General features: G+C 53.7%; 1 protein-coding gene across 5 annotated transcripts in view; it reads right to left on the reverse strand.

Annotated features, from left to right (window-relative positions):
- PACS2 (phosphofurin acidic cluster sorting protein 2) overlaps positions 1–16,559 on the reverse strand; it is a 62,916-nt gene that overhangs the window by 31,206 nt on the left and 15,151 nt on the right. The gene's annotated exons all lie outside the window — the stretch shown is intronic.

A 16,559-nucleotide genomic window follows, 5' to 3' on the forward strand; every position in this document is an offset into this window, starting at 1 on the left:
AGGGGAGCCCAGCAGGACCCCTCTCATGGCGGGGCCACTCTCACAGCTCAGCCCCTCTACCATGGGGGCTGCTCTGATTCTGCAGGGCCAGGGAAAAAGCTAGAGGAGGAGACGGATGAAAGCAGTTAACGTTCACCAGGACAGACCACATCCTGGGCCATAAAACAATGCTTCACACGCACACACTAAAAGAACCGAATCACATAAAGTATGTTCTCTGATGAAAATGGAGTTAGCTAGAAATCAGCAATAGAAGGACAGCTGGCAAACACCAGCTACTTGGGAAATTCAACCGCACACTGCTAAATCACCAACAGGACAAAGAGGAAACCCGGAAGGGCGTTAGACGTATTTTGTGTGGAATGGAAGTGAAAAACAACATGTCAAGAATTGTGGAATGCAGCTAAAGCAGTACTGAGAGGAGAATTCACAGCATTAAATGCTTACATTAGAAAAGAAAGACATTCTCAAATATACAATCTAGGCTTTACCTTAAGACACCAGGAAAAGAGCAAATTAAACCCAAAGTGAGAAGGCAGGAAATGAGGATACAAGCAGAACAATGAAATTGAAGACAAAGAAACAATTAGAAAAAATAAAACCAAAATCTGGTTCTTTGGGAAGAGTAATACAATTGACAAAAACTCCAGCCACACAAAGGGAAAAAAAGAGAGAGAAGGCAAAAATGACCTATATCAGGAATCAAAGAAGGAACATCACTACAGAGCTCACAGACATGGAACAGCGTGACGAGGGATACTACAGATAACTCAATGCACACAAATCTGAGAACTGAGATTACAGGTACCAAATCCCTGAAAGCTACAAACTGCCCAAACTCGCCAGGACGAACAACAGCCTGATCTATTAAAGAAGTTGAATTAATAGTTAAACACTTCTGAAAAAGAAAACTCCAGGTGAGTTTAACCAGATATTAAAAGAAGAAATAACACCAATTCTACAAAATATCTTCCAGAAAACAGAAGAGGAAAGAATACTTCTCAAATCATCTTATGAGGTTAGCAAACACCCTGATACCAGCACCAACATCAGACAAAAACAGTACAAAAAAGGAAACTACAGACCAGTATTCCTTTCTGAACACACATACAAAAACCTTCAACAAAATATTAGCAAACTGAATCCAGACATATATAAAAGGAACAACGGATAATACACCATAACCAAAGGGGGTTTGTTCCAAGAATGCAAGGTTGGTTCAACATTTGAAATCAATGTGATACACATCAACAGAGTAAATACGAAAAACCATAAAATCTCAATCAATTCAGAAAAACTTCTGACAAATTCGATATCCATTCATGATTAAAAACTCTCAGAGAATGAAGAATAGATGGGAATCCCCTCAACCTGATAAAGAGCACGTCCAAAGGTCCAAAGGTGAGAGAGAGAATACTGTCCCCTAAGATAAGGAACAAGGCAAAGCTGCACCCTTTCACCCCTGCAATTCAGTGGGCACTGAAGGCCCGCCCAGGGAAAGAGGGCAAGGGAAGGAAACAAAAGGCAGGATAGGAAAGGAAAGAATAAAGCTCTTCTTATGTGCAGACAACACAATCATTATGTAGAACGTCCCAAGGAATGTAGGAGAATGTGAAAACGAGGTCCAAGAACTAACGAGCTTAGCAAGATTGAACGACATCAGTTCAACATATGAAACGCAACCACATTTCTATATACTAGTAATGAACTGAAGTCAGTGTTTAAAAAACCTTCCATTTACAAAAAAGAAATACCTAAATCTCATAAAATAAATGCACAATCTGCATGCTAGAAACTCCCCACTGCTGTCACAAGGAATCAAAGAAGATGTGCCAGGCTCATGGACATTAATTCTCCCCAAACTAGATCTACAGATTTAGTGCAATTCCAATGAAATCCCAGCAAGACTTTTTTGTAGTTATTAGTAAGCTGACTTTTAAATTTATATGGAAAGGCGAAGGAACTAGAATAATCATAATAATTTAGGAAAAAAGCAAAAATAAACAAATGGTACCTAATTAAACTTAAAAGCTTTTGCACAGCAAAGGAAACCACTGACAAAACAAAAAGACAATCTACGGAATGGGAGAAATGATTTGCAAATGATACGACCAATAAGGGGTTAATATCCAAAATATATAAACAGCTCATACCACTTAATATTGAAAAAACAACCAACCTGATTAAAAAATGAGCAGAAGACCTGAATAGATATTTTTCCAAAGAATACATACAGATGGCCAAAAGACACATGAAAAGATGTTCAACATCACTAATCATCAGGGAAATGCAAATCTAAACCACAATGAGGTATCATCTCACACCCGTCATAATGGCCATCATCAAAAAGTCTACAGATAACAAATGCTGGAAAGGATGTGGAGAAAAGGGAACGCTTGTACACTGTTGGTGGGAATGTACATTGGTGAAGCCACTAAGGAAAACAGTATGGAGGTTCCTCAAAAAACTAAAAATAGAGTTACCAAATAACCCAGCGATTCCACTCCTGGGCATACATCGGTTAGAGACAAAAATACTAATTTGAAAAGATACGTGCACCCCAATGTTCACAGCAGCACTGTTTACAATTGCCAAGGCATGGAAGCAATCTAGGTGTCTGTCCAGATATGAAAGGATAAAGAAGACGTGGTATGTATGTATGTATATGTGTGTGTACATATATATGTGCATATATATATACATATATATATAATAGAATATTACTCAGCCATAAAAAAGAATGAAATTCTGCCATTTACAACATGGGTGGACCTAGAAATAAGTCAGGCAGAGAAAGACAAAATACTCTATCACTTATATGTGGAATCTAAAAAATAAAATAAATGAATGCATATAACAGAAACAGACTCAAATATAGAGAACTAGTGGTTACCAGTGGGGAGAGGGAAGGCGGGAGGGGAGAGATAGGTATAGGGGAATGAGGTACAAACTCCCATGTATAAAATAAATAAGCTAAGAATGTATTGTACAGCACAGAGAATATAGCCACTACTTACAGTCACTTTAAAGGGAGTATAATCTGTGAAACTATTGCGTCACTATGCCGAAACTAATATAATATTGTAAATCAACTACACTTTGATAGAAAAAAATAATGACTTTGAAAAAGGAGAACAAAGTAAGCTGGGCACCTCTCACTGACATCAAGACTTGCTATAAACCAACAGTCATCAAGACAGAGTGCTGTTGACAAAGGAAAGGCGTATAGATTAATAGAATAGAAAAAGAAAGTCCGATAAATTGGATGTCATCAAAATTTAAAACTCTGCTCTGCGAAAAACACTATTAAGAAAATGAGAAGACAAGCTAAGAGTGGGAGAAAATATTTGCAAATCACATATTCAACAAAGGATTTTATCCAGAGCATATAAAGAACTCTCAAATCTCAATAATATGAAAATAAACAACCCAATAAAAACGGGCAAAAGATTTCAACAGACTCTTCACCAAAAAAGACATATGGACAATAAATAAGCACATGGAAAGATGCTCTACGTTATTAGCTATTAGGGAAATGCAAATTAAAGCCAGAGCTAGATACCACACACCTATTACAAAGGCGGAAACAAGATCCAAAGGCCCAGTGCTGGCGAGCCGGCGGAGCGGGGGCCGTGACCCCGCAGGTTCAGCATCAGCTCCCAGGACCCCCAACCCCACTCCTGGGAATCCACCCAAAGACTCGGACACGAACGTGCACAGCAGCTGAGTTCACATTCGCCCCAAACTGGAAACCCAGACATCCCTCAAAGCCACCAGGCCATCCACACCAGGGAGTGCTGCTGGGGGACCGGAGGACCGAGCCCCGCCACGTGCACACGCATGCAGGGGCGCACACGCACGCTGCAGGAGAGAAGCCAGAGTCCAGAGGTCGTGCCCCGCATCTTCGCCCACCTATGTACCTTCTGGGAGAGGCAGTGGAGGGCACAGGGCGGAGAGTGGAGCAGGGGTCCCAAGGTTTGGTCTTGGGTGTCCTGCCCTGCCTGAGGGGTGACAGGGCTCAGAGCTGCACACAGAAAAGCAGGCAGGGTTGAATTTTACTGCATATACGGTTTTTTGTTTTTTAATTAATTAATTTTATTTGTTATTTATTTTTGGTTGCATCGGGTCTTTGTTGCTGCATGCGGGCTTTCTCTAGTTGCGGCGAGCGGGGGCTACTCTTTGTTGCGGAGCACGGGCTCAAGGCACGCAGGCTTCGGTAGTTGTGGCACACGGGCTCAGTAGTTGTGGCTCGCGGGCTCTAGAGCACAGGCTCAGTAGTTGTGGCACACAGGCTTAGCTGCCCCGTGGCATGTGGGATCTTCCCGGACCAGGGCTCGAACCCGTGTCCCCTGCATTGGCAGGCAGACTCTCAACCACTGTGCCACCAGGGAAGTACCTGCATGTACGTTTTTAAAGTACCTTTTCAAAAGTTAGAAGAACCTAGAAGACCTAAAGGATATATCAACCAACTGCAAAACAGGGGCTTTATTTGGATCCTGCTGTGAATCAATTAATCATTAAAAAATACTTCCCAGTCCTTATTTGGGGGTGGGGGGGTCTCAGGGTCTCCATCTCTTATTTTCAGGGCTTTCACAACCCCCGTTTCTAGAAGCTGACGTCCCTCACGACGTATCTGGCTGGGGAGGGCGTGAGTCCAGCATTCAGAGTCCACAGCGCAGAGGGGACCATCCAGGAAGAGCCGGGTGCCCACGAGGACGTGGCAGTTAAGAAACCGCTCCATGAAGGGCGTGGCTTCCAGCCCGTAAGGAGGGGCCCGTGGATCTGCAGGGAGCCCGTCTCTGGCCCGGACGGACTCACTTCAGAGGCTCATCTCCCAGGTGACTGTGACACCTACAGCCATTTGGGATTTCTTGTGGGGTGTGTGTGTTCTAAGGTATGTTCAAGCTGATGCTATTTGTGCAAACAACACTAAAAAAATCGAAAGGATCACCTGCACCCAGAGACTGAGCCGGATCAACAGAATAAATGCTATTTGGTTTTTATCCAAGGTTGGTTCTGAGAAATAGGCCTGAGGGCAGCCAAGGATGAGATTTACTGCAGAATGCTTGGCCCTCAAGGAAACCATAAACAAATACACTGAGAAGCCCCCACAAACAGTGATTCATCACTAAGCTGGGACCATTATTCCGTCAAACACCCTGCATGGCACTAGGTTCCGCAGTGACACACAAAGAAGCCAAGGGGATCTTACACAGTCCCTATAAAACTCCACCCCATCAGCAGGTGAAAACCCAGTCTTCCCACGGGAGGGGGCCTCGCTCACAGCCAGTGTTCTCTTTCCTCGGACCGTGTCTGCTCCGAGCAGGAGAGAGGAAAGAGCCAAGCTCCACACCTAACCCAGAGAGGCAACATTCTGGTCTGTCTTCTAAAATAGAGAAAAGTTACAAAGAGTGATGCCACAAAACCCACATACCCACCACCAAGTGCTAACAAATGTTCTCCATGCTAGCTGCAGATCTCTTTAGAGAAATAAGGCACCCATGACCACAGAAACGCACTGTGTGCTCTCCTCACCACCCCCTCCCTCCAAAGGAACCACCATCTGGAGGAGGGGTCTCCTCCCAGGATACTGCCAGCCGTCCCCCAACTCCGGTGTCCCCGTCCTCCCTTGGTAACAGGCCTCCCCCATGTTAGCTGGGCACCTGCCTCCTGGCCAGAGACCATAGTCCTGTCTGGGGCAGCTCGGCATGGTCACTGAGCAGCCAGGGCGGCAGAACCCGAGCAGAGGCCACGTGATCATATTCTGGGTGGCAAGCCCTTGCTCACTGCCTTCCCCCTAGATGCAATGGCAGGACCCAGGCAGGCACCTTGGATCCAGAAGTGGAAGCCACACGCTCAGGACGGCAGAGGGCCCAGCCAGCCCTGGACCCCTAACCCTGGGCTGTACAAGAGGCAGGAATCAGCACCTTCAGGTGGCTCTGCCTTTCTGACTCCCTGTCACAGAGACATCGGCTGTGCTCTGGACTGCCAGGCATGTCCCATTTTCACTAAATTTGCATGTACGCGTCAGCGTGCATTGCTCTGTTTCTCAAGTCACATGCTAACACCACCCTGAGTGTGCTATTGCAACTTGCCCTTCCTTCTCTCCCCACCTCTCATTTCTTTCGAGAGCCATGGGCACGTAACTAGTGTGCACTCCCCGTGCCCGCCATGTACTTCCTCTCTGTACGAGCATATGGCTTCTCCGTCTCCCCGTGATGGCCGTTCAGGCTGCTCCAGTGATCCGACACTACACGCTCCGGCCCCGTATTCAAAGGGCTGCGCGGGCACCTTCTGCCCAAGTGGGGTTACTGGGTCAGCTCCACACACTCAGAACCTGTCCGGGGGTTTTGTCAAACCGTTCTCCCAAGCTGTGGGGTTAATGTGCACTCCTGCTGGCCCAGGGGGGTGTTGGTGTCCTGGGCCAGCCATAACGAATACCAGACAGGGCGGCTTAGACAGCAGACATTTGTTTCTCACGGTCTGGAGGCTGGCGGTCCGGGATCGGGGTGCCTGCAGGGCTGGTTTCCTCTGGTCATAAGAGAAGTATCTGTTTGGGCCTCTCTCCCTGGCTGGCAGACGGCCGCTCCTCACGGCCTCCACGTGGCCTCCACTCTGTGCACGCCCCCCACCCCCACCCCAGCGTCTCTCTGGGCGTCTAGATCTCCTCTTTTTAAGGACACCAGTCATAGTGGAGAAGGACCTGCCCTAGGGCCTCATTTTAAGCTAATCGCCTCTTTGAATACCTGTCTCCAAATACAGTTACTTCCCGACGCACTGGGAGAGTCAGGGAGTCACAGTGTGAACCTGGTGGGGGCGGGACACAATTCAGCCCCTAGCACTCAACCCCCCAAACGAACAGAATCACTAGATTTGGGGGATCTCGCGGTGGTTTTATCTGGTATCGCCCTCACCTCCAGGGAGGCTGTGCAACTTCTCAGGTGCTTGCTGGCCGTGAGCGATTCCACAGCCTGCCGGTACAAAACCTTTGCCCATTATTCTATTGCACTGGCATTTCCTCACTGTCTAGGGATTCTTCATTTATTCTAGGTGTAATCATTGGCTTATGTATATCACATCTATCATCTATGTCCTAGCTGCAGGCTGTCACATGAGTGGGTTTCTAGACAATGTTTATTTAATTAAATGTCTTTTATGATTTATGCCTCTTGGATAATGTATTCGTTAATTTCACACCCCTCCTCCCAGTTTTTTTTTTTTTCTCTTTTCACTGAGGTCATTAATCTATGTGGAGCTGTTCTGTGTATGGTGTGAGGTAGGGACCTGATTTTATTATTTTCTACATGGACGCCCACCTGTCCCCCAACCACTTCTGAAAGAGTACATCCCTTCCTTATGGATGAAGAAGGCTGTTTCTGAAGCGTGCTGCGTTTGTGTGTTTCTGTGTCCTGCTCTATGCCCCACAGGTCAATCTGTCCATACTTCTGACAATTGCATATTGTTTTCATCAGTATAGCTTATTTAAATAAACATGCATCTGCTAAGGTAAACATAAACATACTTCATTTTTCTTTAAAGTTGCTTGTCTGTTTCATATAAACTTCATAATTTGCTTGCCAAGTTCAATTCCTTCACGGAATTTTATAAAACTGAATTGCATTTAGGGAGAAGTGACATCTTTAGGTCATCACGGAGCCTCAGCACCTCCTTACTCAGGTGTTTTATGTCCTTGAGTCAGTGGTTAGCTGTTTCTCTGGCGAAAGTCATTAATGCCCTTTGGCCAACTGATTCCTAGATAAGCTACTAGCTGCTTTTCTGAATAACACTGTTTTTCTTATTTTCAAATTGAAACGCTGCAGGTGTTTCAACACTATTGATTCTGTGTGTTGATCTTGTATCAGTCAACCTTCCAGGACTGTTACTGGTTCTAACAGCTTGTATGCTCTCTTGTATTGTCCATTTGAACAACAATGCCATCTGCAAATGGCAGTTGTGTTTCTTTCAACCCATTCCTATCTGCTTTTCACGTCTTGTTGCACCGTCCAGTACCTCAAGGATAACAGCAGTTACCTTTCTTCTTGGTTTTAGAGGTAATATTTCTAGTGTTTAAGAATGATGTGTGTACAGCAGCGAAGTCCAATAACCTTTCTGCAGTGATGGAAATGTTCTATAGCTGCACTCTCTAATGTGGTAACCAGTAGCCAGCAGTCGAAATACGGCTGGTGCTACTGCAGAAGTGAATTATACATTTTAATGGATAAATGGATTAATCAGTAGCCAAATGTAGGCTAATACATTGGATAGTGCAGGTCTGTAGATTTTTAGTAGGTGCCCTATAACAGGTTAAAGTTCCTGTTTATTTCTATATCCCTAAGAATGTCTCTTAAATTTCATCAAATGCTTTTTCTGGATAGACCATATGATTTTTCTCTTTCACTCTGAATGTGATAAAGATAATAAATAGTCTAATGTTAAGTAAATCACCCACACACTCTTGAGATAATTCCTATTTCATGAAATACTTTTGCAATTTTATACCTTGTAGGAATTTTTTGGGGGCTCAACATTTTCTTTAAGATTTTCACATCTATGTCCATGAGGTCAACCCTACCCTTGTGCTGCCTCTGGGAGTTTTGATGACTCTACTGCCCTCATAAAATTGACAGCTTTGCCTCTTTTTAAACATCTTTTCAATCTCTGGAACACGTCATACGAGACAGGGTTTATTTCTTGAACATTTGGTAAAATTCACAAATAAAGCCATCTGGTGCTCTTTGGGGAAGAGAGGAGGCTTTGATGTAACTGGTCTCCACACATTTTCTATTTTACTAAGTCAATTACTAAGTAATCCATATTTTCTCTAGAAAAGCATCATACTTATTTTTCATGTTTATTGACGTTGTTTAGTGTTCTTCGACTTTGTCGCTTCGTTCCAAAATTGTTTACATGTGTGCTTTCTCTTTCGATCACTTTTGCCAAAGTTTGCTACATTATTAGTCTTTCCAAGCAGTTGACTTCTGGCTTTTGTTAATATTTCATATTGTTTTCTTATTTCATTAAGCTTGCTCTGTTACCTCCATTCCTCTATTTTTTTTCTAAGATTTGCCCTGTTCCTTACATAACTTGAGTTGGAGGGGCCTGTGATTGAAGGCTCAGTCTCTCGTTCTCTAACACTTGCACTTGAAGAGGCATCTCAGTGCTCAGAATCGACACCCACGCACGACACCAACGTGGGCTTCTGACGGCACGTGGCGGTCCACCATCCTCCTCACAGGGGCAGCCTCCCTGCCACTTCGGGTTCCCTAACCCCAGGCAGGGTGTCCCCAAGCCCCCCACCGAGTGCCCCGGTTTCACAAGCCCCTCACAGACGTGCTTCTGAGGCCCCCCAGCCACCCCCAGGCACCTCCCTGGCTCCGCCCTGGCCCAGGTCCCTCTTCATCCAGATGAATCCCCCCTGGGGATTTCCCCTTCCTTTGTTTGAGCATGAACACACAGCAAAGAACTGTTTCCACTCTGTCTTCCCGTGTGTGGTGGCCTCTTCCCAACGCAGCTGCTCTCGCTTTGTGTGAGTGTCGACGGACAGTACGCCCGCCCCTTCCTGCAGCATCTCATTGGATGTCCAGCCACAGGTCATCCTCGGCGCGGGGAGGAGCCGCTATGACTGGGGCATCACCTTAAAGACGGGTGTGGAAGACGCCTCTGCCCCTGGGAAGGGAACGCCCCCGCGTGGGTGTGAGAGGGGCCTTGACACACACTTCAGTCCTCAGGGTCTCTGGTTCTTGCTGTGCGGGAAGAGCTGGGCCTACAGGATCGAGGGACCCAGGAGACAACCGCGCACTCGCAAAGCAGAGACTGAGGAGTGCCCGCGAAGTCAGCTGTGAGGGCCAGCAGAGCTGCGGAGCTGCCCACAGCCCAGGGCAACTGGACACCCAGGCTGGGCGGTAATCCGGCTGAAGGCAGCTGCGGCCCCTCAGAGCCGCCTCCCGCCACCAGGTGGGTCCCAGGAGGCGGGGCCGAGCCCACGCTGCCGGGTCTCTGTCCCTCCGGGTGACACCCGGGGCTGGAGCTTCCGTGTGCTCTCAGGTCAGTGGGCCCCACGGGCCCTGACGGGATGGGGCGCCTGGGCCGCCGCACAGTGCCCGCCCCTGCCCGCAAGGCGGGCAGGCCTCCCGGGGCTGGTCCTCGGCCGGCCAAGGTGTTGGACAGAGTCTGGAGGAAAAGGGAGGTGCCAGCAGTGTGGTGGAGCAAGGAGGGACAGAAGAGGAAGGGAGCGGGGAGATGGCACCCTGGGGGAGCGCTGGTCACGTCCTCTCTGGGGTTGACCTGAAGAGGCAGACTCTTAGGGGGACCTGGCAGCACGGGGTGCTGGGCCTGGGCCCTGGAGGGCAGGGGTCACATCGAGCATGGGGTGAATGGACAGAGGCGCTGGCACAGAAGGCTGGCACAGGGGACGGGGACAGGAAGATGAGCAGAGCAGAGCACCCTGGGAACGGGAGAGCGCGGGCGGCAGGGACCTCCCCCGGGGGCGTCACTCAACAAGGCCCACGTAGCACGCACTCCCCGGGGGAGCAGGGGCACGGGCTCTGCCGTGGGGTCAGGCTATGCTGGGACCCCGAGGTCAGGGAAGGCGTGCTGGGGGGTGAGGAGGAGCCACCGTATCCCGACACCCCTGGATTTTGTGAGTTACGAAACAAGTGACATTTCAGAAAGTTCACGGAAAGCTGGTTTTGCAGATGTTTTTATACACAGGCCCGCAGGGCGTTCCCACTGACAGGAAGGTCTCACGATTAATGCCCCCCAGGGGCTGGGGGGGGACCAGTCTGCCCAGCCCCCCCCAGTCGCCCCGCAGTGGAGGGAGCTGAGGGTCCCCCAAGGCCCCCGCTCCCCGCTGCTGCCCCAGGAAACCTGGCCAGCACCTGTGCCCAGCCCTAGAAAAAAGACCTCAGCCCACCCAGCTTCGGAGCCTGGGTTCCAAGTGGTGGGGGCAGGGCCTCCGGGGCGGGGAGACGAGGCTGCAAAGAGCACAAAGCCCCCGATTCCTCTTTGGGGGACTGACCACCCCCACGTCCCGCGTGGGGGACACGGGAGCCTGCGGCCCTGCTGCCCCGGGGCACTGGGGTCCCAGAGGAGCAGGGCGGCACCTCCTTTAAACCAAATTCCCCGAGCTTCATTCAGCTGCGGGAGGGGAGGGCAGCGCCAGGTGGCGGGTGGGGACGGGCTCCCTGATGGCGGAACGCCACAGGGTCCCCAGGGCCCCACGTGGGCCAGGAGCCCCGGGGGAAGGGCAGTCCCCACCGGGGGACTCAGCAGGCCTCGGGGTCTGAAGACGGCTCCCCACCTAAGCAGGACCCCAGGCGGGTGGGCCCCGAGTCCCTCCCTGGGTCCCCGCCTGGAGTCCAGCCACGCAGTGTGAGGGTCAGCGCTGGTGAGCCCCGAGGCGTCCGGCTCTAACTTTTCCCCACCCTGGGAGAGTGTAACTGCTGCAGCCACGTTTGGGGGAACAGTCTGGCAATGCTACCTCTCTCCTTTTCTATTGCAGTAAAATGTATACAACATGAAATTTACCGCCTGCAAGGAACCAGTCCAGGGGCATCAGGCACATTCACACGGTTGTGCCACCATCACCACGTCCCGTAACTCTTACCATTTTGTAAAACTGAAACTCTGTCCCCATTCAACACTCACTCCCCGCCTGTCCCCCAGCCCACGGCCCCACCATCCTACTTCCTGTCTATGAATCCGACTGCTCTAGGGACCTCATACGAGTGGATCACACACGATTTGTCCTTCTGTGACTGGCCCATGTCACTCAGCATGTCCCTCCATGATGCAGCCTGTGTCAGGACCCCTTCGTTATCAAGGCTGGGTCATCGTTACCGTACGGACTAAGCACATTTGCTTGTCCATACACCCACCAACGCCCTTGGGCTGCTGCTTCCACGTCTCAGCTCATGTGAATTGTGCTGCTAGAAACACGGCGGGGGTGGGGGGGGGGTGGGGGGGAAATATCTCTTGGAGACCCTGCTTTCAATTCCCCCAGGATACTCACACCCAGACGTGGGATTGCTGGGTCTGGGGGCAGTTCTATCCACTGTTTTACACAGAAGATGCACCATTTTACATTCCCACCAACAGTGCACAAGGCTTGGTTTTAACTTCTGATTAAAAACCTTTGCTAAAGGACTTCCCTGGCGGTCCAGTGGTTAAGACTCCACTCTTCCAATGCAGGGGACATGGGTTCCGTGCCTGGTCGGGGAACTAAGATCCCACATGCCACGAGGTGCGGCCAAGAAGAGAAAAACAAAAACAAACAAACGAAAACCTTTGCTAAGAGGGGCTCTTCCTCAACAGGGCTCCCCAACCCTAAGAGGAAAGCAAGGCTGTCTCACCCGACTGCTCCAGGCCCACCAAGAGCGCGGGGGCCGCACAGCGGGACCTCACCCCCTCCCTTGCTCGCTCTCCTCAGGACGGAAGAGGCAGGGCCAGTCAGGACGAAAGACATCTGAGGAGGGGACCGTCCCCGCCTGGGCCCGCCTGCCGCGGAGGGAGGCTCTGCGTGCTCCGGCAGGGCAGCGACCTTCCCGCATGGCCTGCGGAGGGCACCTCTTGGCCGCCCTGTGGACAGAGTGGACAGAGCACAGGGCCAAGGGCAGCGGGAGGACCGGCGGTGGGTGGGGGCTCCTTCCTGCAGGAGCGCCAAGACACCCCTCTCTCCACATGCGGCGCCTGTCACTGTGATACTGGGGCTCCCACGGTATCTCTCCTGCCATCTCTGTGCACCTCTGTTTCTGCTCTGCTCCCCGGGACGGCTGCTCAGCTTGCACTTGGCTCCTGTGCCGAGCCCGTCCGCGTCTGCCGTCTAGCTGGGTGTTCCGGAACGTTCTTTCACCAGAGCCTCCTGTCCCCGCTCCACGGGTGCAGGGCTGCGCTGTCGTTGATGCTTCCTGCTCACCGTCACTCTGTCGGACCCGGATGCCGGCGTCTGCTCGCATCCAGAGCAGGGACGAGGAGGGCTCCGGGCTCCTCTCTCCGCCCCGGTGTCTGTGCCTCTGTCCTTTGGAGAATCTGAGGTCTGGGCCTGTCCTTGGCTTTCCCTGCAGTGGGCCCGACCCGGTGGTCCTGGGCTCCCCCCGTCCTCCTCCTCCTCCTGGGCCTCCTCCCAGGTCTCTGGCCATTCCTGGTCTTGCTGGCTTCAGAAGGAGGCAGGAGTGCCCGTCTGCATGCCAACCACCATCTTTGCCACCTTTGCTCTTCTTGACATTTTCACTCTAAAATGAAAAGTTCCAGCCCAACGTGCAGTCCTTTCCAAAACACGGCCAGTTCCCTCCTGACTGCCCAGGGGCCGATCCCAGGCCCCCCGCCCCTGGCTCTACCCACCTCCTGGAAGCCCCTCAGCCTCCTCTCCACCTGACCAGCCCCCCAGGAGGACCCTGCACTGTCCTGTGGCCGCCAGCCGGTGTGGAGGCGCCTTGCGGAAAGAACCCAGTGACTGGTTCTGTCCAGCCTCCAGGAAGGCCCTAGAGACCTCCTGCACTCCCAGCCCAGGGCCCAGCACTTGGGGCCTGGCCCCGCCCTGCTGACCGGCGCCCCAACATCAGGGAGGTCCGTATCCCACCTCGCCCCACCTCACCCCCCCTCACTGATGGTGCTCAGGTGGGAAGTGTCTGTCCCGGTTCACCACGCATCCCCTTAAGCAGGGCTGAGTTCCGCGAGGATGGGACCAGGGCCGGGGCCTAGGACGGCACCTGGTGCACCCAGGTCCTCGGAGGAAGGGGGCCAGATGTGCCCAACTCAGCGGCTCCCCCAGCTCCGCGAGACACTAACTCTTCCTGAGACCGGAAACGTGGACGTTACCGCAAGCAAACTCAGAGATGGGACAATGGATGTGGGAAAAGAGCCGCGATGCCGACGGCAGACAAAGGACTAATGTCCCAAGTACAAAGGCGCCTACAGAAGAGCAGCAAAAAGACAATCAACCCACAGAAATGTGGGCGACGGCGCAAAGAGGCGACTCACAGGAGTGCAGACCCATAACCCACAACGCCCTCGGGCTCCGGAGCCTTCCAGGGCCTGCGGGTCACTGCCCGCCGCCCGCCGCCCGCTGCCCTGGCTTTTATGAGGAAAAGTTCGAGCTCCACAGAAAGTTACAGCAAGAGCTCAGCAAACACCCCGCCACCAACAACCAGGGACCCCCTCCCCATGGGCACCTAGGATTGGGGGGCGACCCGGCTGAGAGCAAGCTGGGGCATCAGGACGCCAAGCGCGGGGCCGTCGCCCACGGCGCCCTGTCCTCCCTGCTGCCGGCGGCACAGGCCGAGCGCTATCGCCTGCCTGGCTGGTCTCCTCGGATCTAGAACCGTCCCGGCCCCCCTCCTTAAAACTCTTCCCTACTGTAGTAGAACGCGGACAACGTAAAATCGACCACTTGAACCACGTTCAAGCGTACACACCGGTGGCACGCAGCACCTTCAGGACGCTGAGCAGCCGTCACCTCTAACCCCAGGACAGCTTCCTCAGCCCACAGAGGCCCGGCCCGGCAGGTCTCTCCTGGCGGCCCTGCCCGGTCTGACGTTCGGTACAAGGGGGTCACACGTGTGGCTCCTCCGAGGGGCGCCACGTCCTGGGTTCACCCACCTCGCAGGTGTCGGGACAGCACTCGGCCCTCTGGGCAGCCGCCGTGAACACGCGTGTGCAAGCGTGGCTCCAGCCCCTGTTCCTCTTCTTCTGAAAGAGTGACGTGCTGGCCACGTGGCGACGTGGCCGGGCCTTTTGAGGGGCTGCAGACCGCCGCCCAGAGCGGCCGCCCCACTGCAGTCCCGCCAGCAGCACTCAGCTTGGGCACAGGGCGACCACACGGGCCACGAGGGGCTGGCTGGGCCCAGACCCCAGCACAGCACGCAGCCCGCGAAGCGCAAGGAGAGCGCCCCCCGGGTTTCCCCGGGCCGGGCTGGCCCCCCGAGGAGGACGCTGGCTCCCCCGTTTTCCTCCCGGCACCCAGGACGTCAGCGGTTAAAACGGGGCCACGTGCGGGGCTGCCTCTGTGGCCCCACATGCGCTGGGTGTTCTGTGGGAGGGAGAACTAAGGGGCCTTTTGTCTCCAGGAGCTGACCCTGTCTGCACAGTCCTGCGTCTGCCCCGGTGGGAGCGGGGACCCTACGGCGGCAGGTGGCCCCGCGGCCCCCGCGCCCGGCCTGCCCCCCGGCACGGGCCGGCCCACACGCGGCACCCTGGGGGCTCAGGCTCCAGGCCCACGCAGCTTGGCCACGGCAGGGCCGCAGGGCGAGGCTGGGGCACCTGGAGGCCTGGAGGGTTCTCAGGGGCAGAGCCTGCTGGGGGCCAAGGGCTCCAGTTCCACCCGCATCCCGAGCGCTGGTCACCTTCCTCCGGCAGCCTGAGGCGGCTGCCAGCTCTCACTGGCCCAGCTCAGCTTTCTCTGGTGATCGAGCCTTATCTGGACATGGCTGCTTCCTGCTAATCAGGAGAGAAGGTCAGAGGTGCCTTCTCAGCTTCCCTGCCAGCGGTGTGGGGCTGGGATGGCCCTGCAGGAAGCAAGGGACAGTCAGGCACCCCAACACCGAGGCCGGGATCCCTGGAAGGGGTCACTGTGAGCCCACCTTCCTGCCCCAGCAGAGGCTAACCTGCGACGGGGGCCAGGGCACGGGGAGGAGGGGGCAGAAGAGCCAGTCCCCCCGAGGTAGCGGTGGGTGTTGAGTCAGAGGCCAGCATGGCCCCACAGTGGACGAGCCGGCCGGTGGGTGGGCCGGGCCGAGCACGGGTGCCCGGTAGAGGCCACATGGGCCCAGGCGCCTGCAGAGAACACCCTGTGCCCACAACGGGGAGGGCCCCGAGGGGGCTGGGCAGACAACACTGGGACGCACGCATAACCTCAACACAGGGCCTGGGGCCCAGAGGGCTCCGGCCAGCCGGCCACGAGGCTGTTATACGTGGGAGCCGTCAGCCATCCCAGGACGCGGGCCTGGCCATCAGGACCTCCTTCCTTGGGCCTGCTGGGCTTCTGTCCCCCGCCTCAGTGACCAGAGGCCCCGGGCATGCGGGCACACCTCACTAGCCACTGGAGGGGAGCCCCGCACTGTCCTGGCCACGAGGGAGATGGGGTCCCCTGGCGGGAAAGAGCCCCTGCCCAGCACTTTCCTGCGGGTGGGGCCCTTCCTCGGCAAGGGGCTTTATTCGGGTGGGACGGCAAGGCCAGCACAGGGAAGCTGGGCGCAGAGGACGGCCGCAGGCCACAAGCACCTCGCTTGGGCCACATGCCCTCCTGCACAGCCTGCCGGCTGGACCGCACCACAGGGGACTTCAGGGACCAAGCAGTGGCCCCGCTCAGCCTTGCTCCAGGCGGGAAGCTGTGGCCCAGGTGACTCACAGCCGGGACAGCAAGGGCCCAGCTGGCCGCAAGCCCTGCGGTCTGCCTGGACAGAGTGAAGGCAACGGCCTTCCTCCTGCTTCTTTGCCAAAATCTACCCATCTCCTGCCCCGCTCCCAACTTCCCATGGGGCGGGGGGTGGGGGGGTAGGGCACACTCGGGGGTGGCCCTGGAAGGAGGTGCCCTGTTCCCCGGCTCCTTTAACATTCAGCTTTCC

The sequence above is a fragment of the Balaenoptera physalus genome (assembly GCF_965194825.1).
Source record: "Balaenoptera physalus genome assembly, chromosome: 2".
NCBI lineage: Eukaryota > Metazoa > Chordata > Mammalia > Artiodactyla > Balaenopteridae > Balaenoptera > Balaenoptera physalus.